We start from the raw sequence: 18,587 nt of genomic DNA on the forward strand, positions 1-18,587 counted from the left end.
ACTATTCCAGTTAGTAATACCTTCATCGGCTTGGTATGAGAAAGAAAAATGACAGAATAATATTGCCACTAGCAATTCCTAAGTCATGTGACTTTTTTTTTTTTTTGGAATGGATCAATGTTGGTTGCCAAGCAACATCCACACACCAAAAAAAAAAAAAAGAAGAAGAAGAAAGAAGGGGGAAAAAAGAGAGAAGCATTGCTGTTTTGATAAATCTCCCCTTTAGAAAACTTATGGATTTGATATTATCTTTGCAATTATTTTCAAGCTCTATGTTACCTATAAGAGGATCAGTTTCACTAATTACTTTTTGTGAACAGCAAACAAATACATTTGGTAAACGAACAGTGAACTTTAGATATCAAAGCTGAAAATTCATAGCCACCATCTTCGAACGCTCTATCAATGATATGTGTGTGCTTATTAATAAGCAGATTGTCTTTGCGTCATACTTCTGTCACCATCAAATATTAATGTCTCATATTATAATAATATCTATTGATACAACTGAAATTTGCTTCCCAGTAGGTGTCATCATGAATAATACTTCTGAAATACTAAAATCAATAACAAGAATATTAGGGGCGCATTATAGTATGTCAATGAAATGCTGCATGTAACATTAACTAAATATATCAAGCTATAATTTTAAATACATAAATATACAGATTATGGACACAGGTATTATATACAAGATTACATTGTCTGAAATAATAAAATAATGCCACCAAATTCATGGATGGAGGCTCTGTGGATTCTCTTAAAGTCAAGAACCTTCTATTGTTGGAATTAATGACCATCAGTTTCATTCCGTGTGACAGAAGATCTTGTAGACAAAAGGTAGTCTAAGTGGTTTAAATAAATCCTAAATTCATTACCCTCAGAGAAGATGGCCGCTGTTCCTCCCTCCACTGACTCCTCCCACAATTGCAAGCTCTTGTTCAGGAGTCATTTTTTCCTCTCTCCACATTGCGTAGGACTGGAGAGTGTTGGTGTGAGAAAGACCCCTTCCCAGAAAACACCAAAGCAAAAATGTTCGCCTTGTTTCTGGGGCTCTGAGCAGAGGCGACTGTCAGGGCAGCTGAAAGCTTGGCTGTACTATGTGAGGATCAATAGAGGACTTCAGCCTAGTGCTTTCCGGAGCTGCTAATAAAGACAGAGGATGGCAAGCTTCTCTAACCAAGGGAGAAAAACCACGTGAACTGCAGAGGCACACCACCCTATCTAGATTCCTGTTAAGTGTCAGAATACCTGTCATGGCTCTTTAATTGCTCTCATAGGCAAGGCTAAGGGGAGAGGGCAAAGTAGAATGTGTATTCCCTAGTTACTTCTCTCTTTATGTAGCCTTCACCTATCTGCTGAGGTCCTCACTCAGGTGTGCTCTGCTGAAACTTTCCTGAATTGCTCACACTTAGACTAGTAGAGGGGTGAGTCCCGTTAGAACTTGGCAATTTAATTTACCATGTACTCTTTCTGAACCATACACAACAATTCTTTTTATTTATATTAATTTATTTGCCAGTCCTGGGGCTTGAATTTGGGGCCTGGGTTCTGTCCCAGAGCCTCTCTGTGCTCAGGGCTAGTGCTCTATGATATGAACCACAGCGCCACTTCCAGGTTTTTTTCCTGAGTATTTTATTAGAGATAAAGAATCTCTTGGACTTTCCTCCTCAGGCTGGCTTTGAACCAAGATCCTCAGATCTCAGCCTCCTGAGCAGCTAGGATTACAGGCATGAGCCACCAGTACCCAACTCAACAATTCTTTGTAAGTATTATATATATATATATATATATATATATATATATATATATATATATATATCTCGATATAGATATAGATTGATATATATATATAGATATATAGGAGAAGTTCCAATGATCGATGGTACCCTAGTCACACTGGCTGGCTAGGACATATGACCCAAGCTGGGTCGCTATCCATTAGCAATCTGAGAGGAGCCAGGGATTATGACCATGTTTTCTCTAAGACAAACTAATATCTGAGTGTGGTTTTTAAAGAAAATAGGCATGGAGGAGGGTGGTAAAAATAGATGAGATCGTCACATAGAATTTCAATATGATCCAGGAAATGGTCACTCTAGATTCTCAGGAGGTTCAACCTGAAGACTGAGGTTTCAAAGCCCAGCCCAGGCACCAAAGTCTGTAAGACTATAATCCCTAATTAACCAATAAAATGCCAGAAATAAAGCTGCAATTCAAGTGGTAGAGCACCAATCTTGAGTAAAAAAAACTAAGGGACAGCGCTAGGCTCTGAGTTCAAGCCAAAAAAAAAAAAAAAAAAAAGAAAGAAAGAAAGAAGTAAATAAATATTGCAAGCCAAGATAACAATTAGTGTTTTTTAAAATTAAGATACAAATATGTTTTCACCTTCACTCATTCTATGAAAATCAAAAGAAGCCACTGGCAGGAGGATCACTAAAATAAACCAGATAGTTGCTAAGACTCTACTATAAAACAAAATAAATAATAACAAAAAATAGGGATGTAGCTCAAGCAGTACACCAAGTTTGAGATCTGTGGGTCAAATCTCCAGTAACAAAATGATAATAATAATAACAACAAGTTTTCAGAAGTACATTATTTCCATTTCATATGTGTGTGTATGTACACATATGTATATCACAATCCCTTCAAGAAGAGCCTAGAAATTGTTCTAGTAAAATTTATACTATGGAAACATTCCACCAGAGCAAACATTCCGAAGATTATGTTTTACATGATAGCAAAGTGGTATTCCTACTGGCAATTTTTAGAAAAAACAATGTCGAAACTGTCCTCACATAACATTGAACAGGTAGTTAAGAGCTACAAAAACTCAACTGTATATCCAAACAATTGGTATAAACGATACAAACTTATAATACTTGAAAAGAATTTACTAATTTGCTTATTTCATTAAAGTTTGATCAACAGTATCTAAAACGCAGAGTGCTGGAAATGTTGGTATTAGGTAAATTCAGTAATTAAAAATAAACCAGAAATAGGTTCTGGTGATTCAAGGCTATAATATATTCAGGAGGCTGAGATCTGAGGACTGCTGTTCAAACCAAGCCCAGGCAGGAAAGACTATGAAAAGCTTATCTCCAATTAACCAGCAAAAAGCCACAAGTGGAGCTGTGGATCAAGTGGTAGAGCGCCAGCCTTGAGCACAAGCTCAGGGACAGTACCCAAGCATTAAGTAAAAGCTCTGGCATGCATGCACGCATGCACAGACACAGACACACACACACACACACACACACACACACACACACACACACACACACAGTCAACCAGGATCCAAACATTATTAACTATTAATTATTAACATCTATAATTATGTTAATAATTATAGATGGGAAAGGAGGAAAATAAGAGAATTATTTTTACATAAACTAATGTGGTTCCAGACCCAAAAGGATAAAGCTATTGTTTAAGAATTATGTGGTAAGTACTTTACCCATTGGCTAATCAAAAATAAAGAGTAATGTAGTACTAACTAGGGAGCCTTAGGAACATTCTAGACATTAACCTTCAGTTAACATGTGGAAGGGCTTATACAGAAAATCAGGATCTCCCAGTACATCTCCAAGTCCTCTCCAGCTACCGGCTTAATAATCTGCTAGTTCTAATTCTTTCATGACCTCCTTTCTTCATCCCTTCCCTTATTTACCTATGCATCATTAGCCAGTATAAAGGATCTTAAAGTTTGGGAGAAGTACTAGCTTTTTCGGGGGGGGGGGTCCCATCGTGGGGCCTGAACTCTGGGCCTGGGTGCTGTCCCTCAGCTCTTCAGCTCAAGGCTAGCACTCTACCACTTGAGCCACAGCACCACTTCCGGCTTTTTTTCTTTTTGCTTATGTGGGGCTGAGGAATCAAACCCAGGGCCTCAGGCATGCAAGGCAAGCGCTCTACCACTGAGCCACCTTCCCAGCCCTAATACTAGCTTTTTTTATAGGACTATTAGAAATCCCTGGTAGAAAAATGCTCTTGTTATTAAAAAAGTAGATTTTGTTATTTAAAAGATAGTCAAATGTTAAAGCTGTTTCCATTACATTAAAATGATGACAATGATATTTGTAGGTGTTTTTATTTTTGCCACATCTTTTTCAAAAAAGTTTTGAGAAAATTAAGATGTATTTGGTCAAAACATTTGACATTGACTTCATTAGACAGTGCACTAAACTCTCTCTAGATAAATTCTATACTGGTCTGACTTTTCCCATGAAAATCTGTACGGTGAACTCCTAGTTTATTATGCCCACTTGAAAAGGGTAATTTAATAAGGCATCAGTACAAATACTTAATTGTGCAATGGCTATCGACAATGCCTTTAAACAGTTGCATATTTGCCAGATTTAGCTAATGGAAGTAGAATTGCCACTTAATGTCTCAGCTTGCACTGGTATAAAATAAATTGTATCTGACACTTCTTTGGCTTTTAAAGGATAGACTTAGATAATATTTACAGTCAAATTGATCTATTGTTGCATTTATGTTTTCTTGGGTTAAAAAAGGGGAATCAAATGGGTTCTAAAGGATAATCTTTCTTTGTATCTGCTCAGTTTGGAATGCTTTTGCATACATATGCCTCATTTAGTAGGTATCTAACCAAAGTATTAGTATCTGAATGGAAAGTAGACATTTCAATAAGGCAAACGGTTGTCTTAGCTATGTCTCCATCTTCCCCAGATGTGAGGAAGATCCTTCAGGCAGTGAGCTGCATTGTTCAGTTGCTGTGGAAGCTGAATCAAGAGATTCATTAATACATCTGATGCATTAAATATTAAAGAATTATCTTTAGTTATTACTGAGAAGGAAAAGGCAGACAGAAGTCCAATAATGCAACATCCAGTACTTTACAGATAATTTTCTAGCTACATTGTATTCCCTCCTGTAAATAATGCACCAAGTCATAACATAATTATCTTAGTATCTTTCTTTAGACTTCCCTTTCTATGAAATTAACAAATAGGTAAGTCTGATTGTGATTGATGGTGTGTCCCTTCAGAGCCAGTTACAGAAAAGTGGGGCTACACTCTTGAACACTGGGTTATTACACTTCTTCATTAGAGTACTAGTTACATCAATGTGTTTATGTATGCACATACTAAGTTGTGTGATAGGGTTCCCATTACAAGATACTATATATGGCTTGGCTTAAACAACAGTTATTTTCCCATAGTTCTAGAAGCTGAAAGATCAATGTGTAAGCATGGTTTCTGGTAAGAGCTCTGTTGCTGGATCACAAATGGTTGCCTTCTTACTGTGTTCTCATGGGAGAGAGTGGAGGATAGGAAGATTTTCCTCTTCTTATAAAGCTATTGATCCTGTTAGATTAGGACTTCACTCTTATTAGCTCATTTAATCTTAACTACATCTATAAAGCCCTTTTTCCAAATATGGTCACAGTGGGGGGTTGGCATGAACATAGGAATGGGATTGAGTCCATATCCTCTTTGACTAAAACTGATGTCAGGATATGTTCCAGAAGATAACTATGTTTAGCCTTATTTATACATTGTATTCGGTATACATGCTTCAAAGTGTTACATAGTAACCCACTAATATGTATACTTTTATATTTTCATATATCAGTTAACAGTAAATATGAAAAGATAAAGAAAAAAAACAGATGCCAGAGGCAAAAAAAAAGATCCCCATGAGATTCTTATCTCCAATTAACCACTCCAAAATCGGAAGTGGTGCTGTGGCTTAAGTGGTAGAGTGCTAGCTTTGAGCAAAAAGAGACTCAGGCCCTGAGTTCAAGCCTTGCAACCGACAAAAAAAAATGAGAAAAGAATAAAGTCAGATGCACTACACTATCTAATTTGAAAATCTACTATAAAACCATAGTAATCAAAACAGCATGATACTAATATAAAAACAAACACATCAATCAACCACATACAAAACACAGAAATGAATCCAAATATTTATGGCCAATTGATTTTTCACAAAGATAAAAAGAATGTACAATGAAAAATGTTTCTTCAATAAATAGTCCTGGGAAAACTGGATACCTTCATGCAAAAAAAGAAAGAAACTGTACCCCCACCTCAGAAGAGATTCAAACATCAATTGAAATGGATTGAAATAAGACACCAATACTACTGAAAGAAACTGTAAAGAAAACTCCTATCACATTGACATACACAATGGTCATTTGGATAAGAACTCAAAAGCACCAAGAACACAGCAAAATAGTTAAAAGAGATAATGTCAATATGAGCACCTAAGATGATACTAAGTGAAATGAACCCCAAGATATGGACACAAGAGGTCAATTTTTGTTGTGGTTGTTTTAAATGTACTATGTGATTTTTTTTCCCCTTTGTATATTCTTCCCCCTATGGTATATCCCCTGTTGTCACTGTCCTTGAGTTTGGTACCCAGCATCTTGCATATCCATTTATCTAATCTGGGAGGGAAAGGGGAATAACAAAACACTGAAACAAGGACACAGGATGACCTATTGCAACAATGACACCCACAGGACAGTATACTGCAAATGAACTTTACAACTTCAGGAGTGGGGGTGGAGAGGCGTGTGGGAGGTGGGGGAGGGAAGGGATAGTGGGACAACAACAAGAGAAGGGGTAACAATGATCGACAAGTAATGTACTCATTGCCTTACTCCTGTAACTGTAATCCCTCTGTACAGCCTCTTTAAAATAAGATAAAAAATTTAAAAGGAGATGTCAAAATGAAAAACATCTACGCAAACAAAGAAAAAAATCAAGAGCAGAGAGAACCTCCAATGTAAGGTCCTATTCTGCTAAACAAAACATCTTACAAGATGTCAATACCCAAAACATAAATCAAAAACAAGAAAAGGACGTGAAGAAGATAATACATTGACTGAATCATTCTACAATGTATATATGCATCAAACTTTTTTTGCTGTACACCCCAGGTGGTACAATTTTACTTGTCAATTTTTTTACAGCATCTTGAGTCTTTCTCTCTACAGGCCACTTTAACTCTAGCTTCTTCTTTTATTTAAATTTTGTTGTAAAGGTGATATACAAAGGGGTTACAGTTACATAAGTAATGAGTACATTTCTTTTTGAACAGTGTTACCTCCTCCCTCATTTTCTCCCACTTTTCCCCCAACCCTCTCCCCCCAAGTTGCACAGCTCATTTCTAATGTAGTGTCCAGTGAATATCATTGTGGAATTGGTTCACCCTTTGTTCCACCATTTCTGTGATTCCCCTATCCTTCCCCAAATCATATAAACTTATCTACAAGACAAATGGTACAGAAATAAAAAAAAGTGATAATAGGGAATAAACAAAGGGGGGAAAGGAAAAAGAAATAACTGCAAACAGTACAATAAAAAAAACCTCATTTCCATTTCTTGGAGTTCATTTCGATAAGCATCATTTTACATGGTCATATGCACATATCTACTGAGAAATTGTGATCCTCTCCTAGGAATATCCTCCTTTGTTTTCACTGTGCAAATGCTTAGAATGTTGTTTAGTTAATTATATTCAAGTGCAGTTATTTGTTTTTTTTTACTATTCATTGGATTAACTTGTAGGTTTATAGACATAGTCTAGTTATTACAAATTAGGGAAACTATGCAGCCTAGTTGGGTCTGGCTAACTTTACTTAATATAACTTTTCCAAGTCTTTCCATTTCCTTAAAATGGAGCAATCTTATTCTTTCTAATGGAAGAACAGGATTCCATGTGTGTATATATATAAATATATATATCATATTTTCTTGATCCATTAATCCAGTAAGGGGCATCTGGGTTGTTTCCATGTCTTAGCTATAGTAAATAATGCTGCAATGAATATGGTTGTGCTTGTGGCTTTAGTGCGGGCTGGTTTGTCGTCATTTGGGCAAATGCCCAGGAGTTCTACATCATAGGGAAGCTCTATGTTTAGTCTTTTGAGGAACCTCCAATGCTGCTTTCCATAATGGTTGGACAACTTTACGTTTCCACCAACAGTGTAGTAGTGTTCCCTTTTGGCCATATCCCTACCAGCATCTGTTACTGGTTTTCTTGATAATGACCATTCTAACTTGGGTGACATGGAATCTCAATGTTGCTTTGATTTGCATTTCTTTTTTTTTTTTTTGGTCCAGTCGTGGGGCCTAAACTCTAGGCCTGGGCGCTGTCCCTCAGCTCTTCAGCTCAAGGCTAGCACTCTACCACTTGAGCCACAGTGCCACTTCTGGCTTTTTTCTTTTTGCTTATGTGGTACTGAGGAATCGAACCCAGGGCCTCAGGCATGCAAGTCAAGTGTTCTACCACTGAGCCACCTTCCCAGTCCCGATTTGCATTTCTTTCATGGCCAGAAATGTTGAACATTTCCTCATGTGTCTACTGGCTAAGTTTATTTCTTCTTTGGAGAAATCTCTCCTTAAGTCTTTAGCCCATATCTTGATGGGGTTGTTTCTTTAAGGATTTGGGGGGATTCGTTTTTTTAGCTCTAATTATATTTTAGATATGAGGTCCTTGTCTGATGTATAAGCTAGTAAATTCCTCTCCCATTCTGTGGGTTTCTATTTATCTTGCCATACAGAAACTCTTCAGTTTTATGCAGTCTCATTTATCCAGTCTTCTTTGATTTGTTGTGATTCTGGGTCTTCACTTAGGAAGTATCAACCTGTGCCAAGGAGCCTTATTGTTTCCCCTATCCCTTCCTCCAATATTTTCAGTGTATCTGGTCTTACATTGAGATCTTTGACCAATTTGGAATTGACTATGGTGCAGGGTGTCACTTAAGGATCTAACTTCAGTTTTTCTGCATGTGTACAACCAAGTCTGTCAGTACCATTTGTTGAAGAGGCTGTTTTTCTTCCATCCTGTGTTTTTGACTCCCTTATCAAAGATTAGGTAGCTATCAAAGACCTATCAAAGATAGGCCCATGGGTTCATTTCTGGGTCTTCAATTCTATTCCATTGGTCCTCAGGCCTGTTCACAGGCCAGTACCAAGCTTTGTAATAGAGTTTGAAATTTGGTATTGTTATTCCTCCAGCACTGTTTTTCCTGCTAAGGATTATTTTTGCTGTTCAAGATCTTCTATTATTCTATATGAATTTTTAGATTGCTTCTTCTATATCATTGAAGAATGTTATTGTGATTTTCATTGGTATTGCATTGAATTTGTAGATAGCTTTGGGCAGTATTGCCATTTTCACAGTGTTAATTCTCACAATCCAGGAGGAGCATGGGAGGTTTTCCCACTTCCTTAAATCTGCATTAATATCCTTTTGCAGGTTTTTAAAGTTTTCATCATAGAAGTCCTTTATATCTTTGGTTATGTTCATTCCTAGATATTTTTGAGGCTATTACAAAAGGAATTGCTTTCCTGATTTCAGTCTGGCTCTTTTCATTGCAGGCATACAGAAAACCTATTGACTTTTGTGTGTTAATTTTCTAACCTTCGATTTTGCCAAAGTTTCAGATCACCTCAAGTAACTTAGGAGATGAGTCTATGGAGTTCCTTAAATACGGATCATGTCATCTGCAAAGAGGATGAATTTTACTTTTTTCTCTATCTGAAGCCCCTTTATGTTTCTCTCTAGCCTTGTTGCTCTAACTCGGAATTCCGATATTATATTGAAGAGGAGTGAAAAGAGATAAAACATCCTTGTCTCATTCCTGATTTTAGAGGAAATCATTTTAATTTTTCACCATTAAGTATAATGCTGAATGTAGGTTTGTCATATATAGGCTTTATTATATTGAGGAATGTTCCACAGATGCCTAGCTTCTCCAGAACTTTTACCATAAAAGGGTGTCCGATCTTGTCAAATGTTTTTTCTGCATCCATTGAGATAATCATGTGGTTCTTGTCCTTGCTCCTGTTGATGTGTTGAATTACATTAATTGACTTGTGTATATTGAACCAGCTTTGTATCCCTGGAATGAATACTGTTTGATCATAGTGTTTGATATTTTTGATTAGTTGTTGAAAAGTTTTACCAAGATGTTCATCAAAGAGATGGGTCTATAGTTCTCTTTCTTTGATGAGTCCCTATCTGGGTTTCAGATGAGGGTTATGCTTGCTTCATAGAATGAGTTTTCATTCACTTGAAATTTCATTGAATAGTTTGAGGAGTATTGGAGTGAGTTCTCCCCTGAAGTCCTGATAGAATTCAGTTGTGAATCCATCTGGTCCTAGGCTTTTCTTGGATGGGAGGTCTTCTTTGCCATTTCTATTTCATTACTTGTCATGGGTCTATTTAGTTGGTTTAAATCTTCTTGGCTTAGATTGGATATATCACTGTTTCCTAGGAATTGTTCCATTTCTTCCAGATTTGCCAAATTGTTAGCATAAAGGTATGCAAAGTATTCCCTTATACTTTTCTGAATCTTGCTTGTTATTCCTGCTCTCATCTCTAATTTTATTTATTTGGGTATGTTCTCTTCTTTTTTTTTTGGTCAGATTTGCTAAGATTTACTACTTCCTAAGGCCTCCTCCCATTTTCTCTCTTTCTTTGGAGCCAGTATTGCATGTTATCAACAAAGAAAGATTTAACAGTAAGCCAAATGTTGCATGAAACTGTATTCATAATATTTGTATCTCAGAAAATACTCTAATTCTCCCACTTTGTTTAAAATGCAGACAAGCCTGAAAAGGTAGTTGAGGTATTAGACCACCATTTTCTGGACAGCCACACATTCTCCACCTTTCTTTTGGGACAATAGAGGGGATGAAGCTAGAAGGGAAACTGTTCACAAAAAAAATCTGAGAGTTGAACACATTTCTAAAACAAATCACCACTGGTATGTCACAAGCTACAGCTTAAAGAAAAGGCTCACCTGCATGTCTCTGGACTTAGCATCAGCAAATTTTCCTTCCTTCCAAAACAAAATCTTCTCAGTCACCATAAAACTCATAGACTACATTACTGAATAGAACTTTCCCCAAATCCATGAACTACACAGACTGGTAAATGGAAATTTATTTTTCTGATTCTTCATTCCAATTTACTCAAGTGACAAGATGGCCCCAAATATTCATAGCCAGAAAATAAATCACTGCCTTCAAACCAAAAATCTGAAACATCTGTAAAAAAAAATCAATTTATCAATCAAGAGGCTACTTTCCTTTCATATTTGAGCTGACCATAATTTCAGTGAATTTATAGGTAACTCTAAAATCTTACAAATAAAATGCACATAACTACACCTGTGTAAATTTGATCATATTTTAATTATGGGCTAGACACATCTAAGACAGAAAGCCTGAATTAGAAAAAGATTCCAAATATATTGCTACAGAATTTCACAATGGAGGACTGAGGGAGTTGTTGAAAATTTTTCCATACATACAACATGATAATTAGCAAACTAGTAAATCTTAATTAGAATGATAAGAGGAAAAAACAAAGGAGGGGGTAACAATGCTCTACAAGAAACATACTCATTACCTTACTCATGTAACTGTAACCCCTCTGTACAGCATCTTTACAAGAAAATAATTTTTCAAAAAAAATAGTGAAACCACACTTCTCCTATAAAAAGTTACAGATTGTCTTCAGACAAGGAGAGCTGTCATATATGAAAAACAAAGATGTGATCACTCTGTTGCACACCCAGGGAAGCAAGGAAACAATCTTAGAATAATCTAGTCGTCATCTTCTTCATCATCCTCAGCATCTCATTTTCTCTGCTCTCCACAAAGGCCTTCTTCCCCTTCCTCCTCTTCTTCCCCTTCTTCAAAATAGTCATCATCTTCTTTATCCTGAATTTCTTCTTTCATTAAGTATAAAAGGCCCACTTTGGGCTGGGAAGATGGCTCAGTGGTAGAGCGCTTGCCTTGCATGCATGAGGCCCTGGGTTCGATTCCTCAGCACCACATAAGCAAAAAGAAAAAAAGCTGCAAGTGGCACTGTGGCTCAAGTGGTAGAGCGCTAGCCTTGAGCTGAAGAGCTGAGGGACAGCGCCCAGGCCCAGAGTTCAGGCCTCACGACTGGACCCCCCCTCAAAAAAAAGGCCCACTCTCTCTTCCCCCACTCCCAATTCCAAATCTGTCTCATCTACATCTTCATCCTCTTCTATCTCCTCTTCTTCCTCCTTATTATTTTCAAGTAGAATAGTTTCATCTTCATCTTCATCCTTATTATCTTCCTTTTCCAAGTCTGGTGCTTTGTTATCCTCCTAATCAAATCCATCTAGGTATGTGATTTGCTGCAGCAGCTCAAAAATACTTTCTCTGTAATCTTCAATGTTTGTGATCTCACAGTTAAACAAATCAAGACTTTGTTTGCAGAGCTTCCACTCAGATTGAGATAGGTAAGAATTGGACATTTCTCTGCCAGGATTTCCAAGCCTCCAGAAATAATATTGTTGCCAAATTCCAACTTTCAAAGTTTATTCAAGTTGGGGCGCCATACTCAGAAACTCTAGTTCTTTAAAAGTGTCATTCAGGCCTTCAGTGTCCCCATTGACACACAGGCAATTAGCAAGGGGCTAACTCTTATCTCTTCCTTAACTTCAGGCTAATCCAATTCTTCATCTCCATGCCCTCCTGCTTTTCTGCTACTTCTCTCCTCCTTTACCCCTTTCCCACTACCCCTAATCCTGAAAAAAAATTTTAAAGATTTGGAAATGAATGGAAAGCAAAGCAAATATAAATACATACTACCACCAAATAGGCACAAAGGAGAAAGAAAAGAATAGCAAATACAGTCCAAGGAATTGTGACTCTAACCCAGCTGCCCCCATTTTCTTGTCTACACACCCATGCGCATTTGCGCACACGCACGCGCACACACACAGTTCCCTCCCCTACAATGGTTGCTTGGAGACTCTTGTCTGTTTTTTAAAAAGAATCCATACTGTAAAACAGTGGAATCTGGCACTAGGAAGGAAGAATGATCAAGTGCAGACTGAGGCAACAAAAGAAAGCCAAATGAGGATAGGCCTGGTGTGCTTTGAGATAGACTAGTGAAAGTCACCTGATATGAGAAACCAAATTTCTCTTAACTCCTCTTCTCAAGGTTGCCCAGTGCCACCTTATAGAAAAAGAACGGAGACCATTTGAACCCAAAATAAAAAGGAGAAATCAGAGACATTCCTGGCCCCTGGGAACAGACTGAATGATCTTCCTTTGGAAACAAACAAAACGATCTGAGGCATCATTGCTTTTTTATGAAAAAAAGGAAAGAGTAAACACAATGGAGTTTGCATTTTTAGTATTCATGCAGTAATTCTAAGTGCATAAACGTATTTTTCCATATAAAAATGAATATTTTTTTTTTGGTCCAGTCGTGGGGCCTGAACTCAGGGCCTGGGCGCTGTCCCTCAGCTCTTCAGCTCAAGGTTAGCACTCTACCACTTGAGCCACAGCACCACTACCGGCTTTTTCTTTTTGCTTATGGGGTGCTGAGGAATCAAACCCAGGGCCTCATGCATGCAAGGCAAGCACTCTACCACTGGGCCACCTTCCCAGCCCCCTAAAAATGAATACTTTTGTAGAAAAACATAAGCGACTAGATAATGTATTTCAGACCATTAGGACATTACTCTCATTTAGTTAAAAAAAAACATACATTCCACAGCTAACCTGGTGGAAGGCAACACAGTGGAGGTTTTAACTCATTCCTATGGATTGAGGTCAAACTCTGAAAACAACACAGAGCAAATTTTGCAAATAATAGGTACTGGATAATAGCCTAGCAGACTTAACTTTGGCTAGATTCAGTATTTTACACAATTACATGCATTTAACAATGCATAGTAAAAGTTAAGTTGCCCATGTATCTCAAAGAGAAAATCATTTTCAACATTTCTAACTCTAATATTACATTATGCTTCTAGATAGGCAGACAGTATAAATTTTATCCATATGTTAAAGGGCATTCTTAAAATTCAATATTACTCCAGAAGAATCAAAAGTGCCAAGTGTTTACATAATTGATTTGAACAACTGTTATTAAATCAGTGGCAAAGGTTTAGCTCTTTTGATAGAAGGTAGTTTGGATAAACAGTAAAACTATTTCAAATTCCCATGGAGTCTCTCCACCAATAGTTAAACTTTCACTCCCATAACTAAGAAATGCCTGAGGGGATGATAACAATTTTCTCTTCCTCTTCTCCTGATTTAAAAAAAATCTAGTAATAAAAAAATCACAACAAGGAGTAATGAAAATCTACAGAATGAGGTCCCATGTATCCACTCTAAGAAGGCAGGGTTTATGAGGATCTTCTTATTCCAATCGGGGATTGTTAAAATTGGTGAATTCTGTTGTAAACCATATTGGAAAGAGACAGTTTCATCCTAATTCAAAAGATCAGAACATAAAATGAACAGGTCAGGAAAACCTAATGGGGGTTAAGGAAAGATTTAAAAAAAAAAAAAAAAAAAAACAAAGAAAGAAAATCCCATGATTTTAGCCCAAGTTTATGCTGTTAAAATAAGTGAAGAAGAACAATTATTCTAGAACTCCAATACTGTAGGTAATAAACACAACTAGAATAATTTAATTCAAACGTTTTCAACTTGAATTCCTTTTAACCAATTGAAAAAACTCATTTAATCACAAACCCAGAGTGACCTACTTAGGAGAGTTCTTGGGGATCATTTACTTCATTCTTTTCATTTTGCCTATAGCTTTTGCTCTCAATAAACACTCCAAATCATCTTGCTTAAAGAAAAACTACAGCCACTAACAGTTCTTAAGGACAGCCTATGTGCCAACCACTAGTCCAAGGGAATACACTCACAGAAACTTTTACTTCTTGGCTGGGGGAAAGGGAGACTGGGATGATGCAAAATGAGACAACCCCTTTGCAATACAGTTTGGCAGTTTCTTACAAGGTAAACAAACAAATGGTTCACAATTCACTCCTTGGTATTTCTACATGTCTACACAAAAGCTTGCACACTGGTATCTATAGCAGAATTATTCTTCATTGCTAAAACTTTGAATAAACTAGAATATTCAGTAGATGAGTAGATATATCAATATAGATATACAGTTAATGGAATAAATATATCTATATAGTTATATATCAATATATAGGTATATAGATATATATGATTAACAGTTATATATTAGTATAGATATAGAATGGAATAGATATATCAATATAGATATATAATTAATGGAATATTTTATGCTACAGATAATGTAATATTACACAGCACTAAGAAAATGGGCTATCAAGCAAGCTTTACAATGTCGGAGTGGGGGGGAGGGGGGTATGATTGGGTGGGGGGAGGGGGGAGGCTGGGAAGGGAGGTGAAGGGTAAACAAAGGAGGAGGCTGCAATGCTTGGTAAGAAATGTATGCATTATCCTGCCCATGTAATTGTAACCCCTCTGTACAGTATGTTCTCAAATAAAATAAAATTAAAAAAAAAAAAAAGAAAGAAAATGGGCTATCAAGTCATAAGAAAAGAAGAAACTTAGAAGTATATTACTAAGGGAAAAAAGATCATCTGAAAGGGCTACATACTACATAAGCCCAATGATATAACCTTCTGAAAAAGATAACAGAGATATGTGGTTGCCAAGAGTTGTGGGAAGGGGAGGAATGGTAAAGAACAGTGAATCATTAGCAGAGATTATAGTTAGCATTATAGTCTGCATGTCATTATATATCGCATGTAATTATACATTGTCCACCCACAAAAGAATGCTCAGCAGTAACTTATCTTAATGTATGCCATGGACCCTGGGTGATGGTCAATGAGCTACGAATGGAAAAGGGATGCTGGGGGAAGGGGGCAGGGGAAATCTTGCCGTGAACACAAAACAGCTCATAAAAGGTTGTGTTTTTAAAATAAAGATACACCTACCCATTATTCTTTAAATCAATCTGGAGTATATATCAAATCTAATAAATCATCTCATTATCTTGCCCATGTAATTGTAACCCCTCTGTACATTATTTTCACAATAAAAAATAAAATAAAATAAAAAATAAATCATCTAAAACATCACCATCAAGAAATTTCTATTAGCTGGGCACCAATAGCTTACACCTATAATCCTAGCTACTCAGGAGGTTCACGAAGGCAGCCAGGGCAATAAAGTCATTATACTCTTACCTCCAGTAGACTACTCAGCAATAGCCAGTAGTGGTGCTGTGGCTCAAGTGATAGAGTACTAGCCTTTAGCACAAAGAGACTCAGGGACAGTGCCCAGGCCCTGACTTCAAGCCCCAGGACTGGCAAAAATGTCTACTGCTAACTTAAGAGTGAAAAATCATGACATCCATTAAGAGATTGGTAGAGACAGAGGCACAGACAGATGCATATTTGTGCTTGTTTTAAGTAAAGGGAAAAGAAAAGAAATATTCAATAAGAATATGAAGATTGAGAAAAATGCTGCACTTGTAGTGTATTCACATCAGTTAATTGTAAAAGGCTATTTCATTTTAATATGTCCATTTCTGGTTATAATGCATTCTCTCTTTCCGACAGTCTACCTGAGTTTGTCACTTAACATTTTATCTTCTGGTTCCATTCTTTTGCTACATGACAGAATTTCATTCTATATATTAGTTGTTAAACAGAAGAATAACATTGTGACAAGAATCATTCTTTTCAATAACTGAATATTCAATTTTGTATATATACACCTTTTCTTCATTCATATATTGGTGGATATATCTTCATATATTCATTCATATATACTGACACCTGGGTCAATTCCATTTATTAACTGTTGTGAATATTGCTATATTGAAAATGAGGGTATAGTGGTTTTATCAACATACTTGTTTCAAGCCTTCTGATATAGACCAGTAATGCAACTTCTGGATCAAAAAACAATTTTGGTTCTAATTTTTTAATAAGTTTTTTATTGTAAAAAGGAGCTACAGTTACATGAGCAAGGTAATGAGTACATTTCCTATCAAGCATTGTTGTCTCCTGGCTCTAATTTTTTAAGGTTAACCCCCCTTTCTCATTTTAACCCATGAGTTTGTGCCTATTAGATTTCTTTTATTCTTTCCTTGCTCGTACAGATTTAGCCTATTCTCAGATAGTTCCACTAGCCACGATAGACTCAGAGCTACATGTCACGTTTTCTGTCCATCTACATAACATAAAGCATTTAAAACTTTTTATTGAGGTATGTTTTGCACATCAAAAATTCAACCATAATTCAGATATCATTCATAATCAAGATTTTCTATGCCCAGTCCATTTCTTTACTTTGCCTCTACAAATTTGCCTTTTAAAGGCATTTCAGGTAAATAGGAATATAGAGAACATAATTTCTTATTCATGACTTCCTTTACTTTATGCAATAGTTTTTCTTTTTTTGTTGTTTCTTTGAGGGGTTTTTCTTTTGTTGTTTTCTTTTTTTATTTTATTGAAAAGGTGATGTACGGAAGGGTTACAATTACATAATTAAGGTAATGAGTACTTTTCTTTTTGAGCAGCGTTATTACCTTCTCTCCTTCCTTTTCTCCCATCCTACTGCCCCCGACTCCCCTCCCCTCCAAGCTGTAAAGTTCATTTCCTACACAGTGTCCAATGACTATCACTGTCTCATTGGTTCACCCTTTGTCCCACCATTTCTATGCTTCCCCTTCCCTTCTCCAAATCAGATAAACTTATATACAAAACAAAGGGTACAGAAAAAAAAAACAGTGGCAACATGGAATAAAGGGGAGGGAGGAAAGAAAAAAGAATTGCAAACAGTACACTAGAAAAAGCTCTTGTTTCCATTTCTCGGATTTCATTTCAATAAGCATCATTTTACATGGTCGCATGAACATAGCTATTGAGCTATTGTGATCCTCTGCTAAGAATATACTAGATATTCTACTTATTACAAATGAGGGAGACCATGCTGCCTATGTTTCTTTGAGTTTGGCTTACTTCATTTAATATAATTTTTTTCAAGTCTTTCCATTTCCTACGGCATTCTGCCCCAGCCTCCACAGTGAGTACTCTACAAATACAGTTGTTTTGCTAGCTAGAGAGCAGATTTACCCACTTATCTCCCAATTTCTTCTACTTTAACAGTTGCACTGTTGAGTATTTGAATATTTGAACAGGGTGTTTGAATTTATGTTAACTAAGGTTAAATACGGTTAAAAGTTAATTCTTAAGTCACACTAGTGACATTTTAACTGCTCGGCAGACACATATGTCAGACAGTGCAGACAACATTTACCTCAGAAAATTCTTTTGGGTGGTTCTGGTTTACAGAAATGTTCAATGGTTTTGCTAACTTTTATCAATATAAGCTGGGTGATTAGCACTAAATTTTCAAAAATCCATTCACTAAGACAATTGTGTATTACATCTCCTCAGTTCTTGACATTTTAATTTTCTCTTTTTTCATTCTTTTTTTTTGGGGGGGGGAGTCCGGTTGTGGGGCCTGAACTCTGGGCCTGGGCGCTGTCCCTCAGCTCTTCAGCTCAAAGCTAGCACTCTACCACTTGAGCCACAGCACCACTTCTGGCTTTTTTTCTTTTTGCTTATGTGGTACTGAGGAATCGAACCCAGGGCCTCAGGCATGCAAGGCAAGCGCTCTACCACTGAGCCACCTTCCCAGCCCCTCTCTTTTTTCATTCTATAGAAGTGTTCCTTAAACAGTTTATGTCAAGAAGACTGTAAAGCCAGCCACTGGTGACTTATGCCTGTAATCCCA

The 18,587-nt window shown here is 36.8% G+C and overlaps 1 pseudogene; it reads right to left on the reverse strand.

The window, feature by feature from the left end:
* Positions 1 to 11,597: 11,597 nt before the first annotated feature.
* On the reverse strand, positions 11,598 to 17,400 carry LOC138808848 (acidic leucine-rich nuclear phosphoprotein 32 family member E pseudogene; annotated as a pseudogene).
* Positions 17,401 to 18,587: the final 1,187 nt, after the last annotated feature.

The sequence above is a fragment of the Dipodomys merriami genome, unplaced genomic scaffold (genome assembly GCF_024711535.1).
Source record: "Dipodomys merriami isolate MVZ:Mamm:240054 unplaced genomic scaffold, mDipMer1.0.p SCAF_48, whole genome shotgun sequence".
Classification (NCBI taxonomy): domain Eukaryota; kingdom Metazoa; phylum Chordata; class Mammalia; order Rodentia; family Heteromyidae; genus Dipodomys; species Dipodomys merriami.